At 36.2% G+C, this 1,654-nt stretch overlaps 1 non-coding gene across 1 annotated transcript; it reads right to left on the bottom strand.

The window, feature by feature from the left end:
* Positions 1-1,316: 1,316 nt before the first annotated feature.
* Positions 1,317-1,409, bottom strand: LOC147827918 (small nucleolar RNA SNORD116). Its single transcript, XR_015451704.1, has one exon. It is a non-coding gene; the product is annotated as a small nucleolar RNA SNORD116 (small nucleolar RNA).
* Between the last annotated feature and the right edge of the window lie 245 nt (positions 1,410-1,654).

Here is a 1,654-nt window from a genome sequence, read left to right as displayed (position 1 = left end):
TAGGTTTATTTGTGCAGAGTTTAACAAAGAAGTCTATGATTCTTTTAATTTTTTCCTTTACCTGTAGTGACTTCTCATTTCTTTTTATGTATATTTGTGCTCTATTTTTAAACTAAGTTAGGTAGTTATTTATTTTTAAAAGGATACAGGTTTTGTATTTATTTATTAATTCTATTTTAACTCATTAATTTATATTTTATTAATTCTTCTGGTTTATTTTGTTTTTCCTTTCCTAACATCCTATATTCTTTTCTTAACTTCCCTTATTTGCTGCTGAATACATTTGTTTTCATCCTTCCCACTTTACCAAACTACTATCCTGAAAGTAATGGCTTACAAACTAATTATCAGGTTCAAGGTCTTTTCCTCATTTGCATCATCCTGAAGTTCTGTTTTTGACCTGGTTAATTTGAAAATTCTTTCTTTTCACCGCCTGGCCAGGGCACATTTCTAGTTTCCCAACTTTTCAGATGAGGCTGTTCTTCCTCCTCCTCCCCTTCCTCCTTCCCCTCCTTTCCCCCCTCTCCACGCTGTCCTCCTCCTCCTTCTCCGCCCTCTGAAGCTCTTCCCTTCAGTTAGTGTATGTATACTTTTTTTTTTAATGGTCCCACCATCCTGTTTTAAGTCCTCTTCCTTGGCAGTCTTATTTCTTACCCTCCAGGTCTCTATCCCTACAGTCTACTTTTATATACATGTCTTATACTAGAAATAACTTTATCTTCTTAGCTTCAGACTTACTGACATTTTGAGAAAGCTTATCATAGAGTACCATCTAGATACTCTTGGAATCTAAGCAGAACTCTTCACCCTCCCACCTCACCAAGTACAGTTCAATCCTGACTTCCATATGTCAGTAGCATTAACATTAAGTAGCTAAACCTGAAAACTCTGAGTTATGTTTTTTTATTTTTATTTTTTCATTTCCATCATTCCAGAGTGATTAAGTCTTGTCAGCCTTACCTGCAGTGTGGATTTCCCTTCAGGCTCCTTCCTTACATCTATCACTTACCTCCAGCTGGTGCTTTCTCCTCTCTAACTTGTGGTTTTCTCTTAGTTTCCCATTGTGAATATCTCCATGTCAATCCATCTCAATCAACCTTGGAATTCTGATGTTCACTCCCCATGGTCCACCAGTGAAATCTTCTCCAGTGAGGCTCCAAGCCATGTTCTGCTAATATCCTATGTGTTATCCTCATTTGCTTCCTGTATTTCTTTTTTTATGTTGATTTACTTATTGAATCAAAATTACACTATGTATAAAACAGCCATCTCTATACAGAAGGATGTAATGCATCTTAATATATAGTTATCTTTAAAAAGTCAAGATGCAAGGGAACGACGGTTTAGAGTTCTCACTCATTTTGTTGAGCTTTTCCAAGGAGTGTTTTTTTGGGTATCATCATCAATCTGCTTCCTGTATTTCTATTCCTCAGGGTTTGGTTCATACTATTTTCTCCGCTGAAATTTACCTACTGAAATTTCATTTATCCATCAGATTCTATCTCATATGGCAGTTCTTCCTTGGGAAGATTGTCCTGTTGCTTCTGAATTGGCAGTGATTTCTCTATCATTTAATCACTACCAATCTCTCTCCTATGCTCTGAACTGTACTTACCCATTTATTCTCTTTTTCTTCCCATTAGATCATGAGTTC

This window comes from Heterocephalus glaber, unplaced genomic scaffold (genome assembly GCF_053883595.1).
Source record: "Heterocephalus glaber isolate CG9 unplaced genomic scaffold, H.glaber_assembly_v1.0 deba00001429, whole genome shotgun sequence".
Lineage (NCBI taxonomy): Eukaryota > Metazoa > Chordata > Mammalia > Rodentia > Bathyergidae > Heterocephalus > Heterocephalus glaber.
The sequence above is the reverse complement of the archived record's forward strand: the minus strand, read 5'-3'. Positions and strand labels throughout refer to the sequence as shown.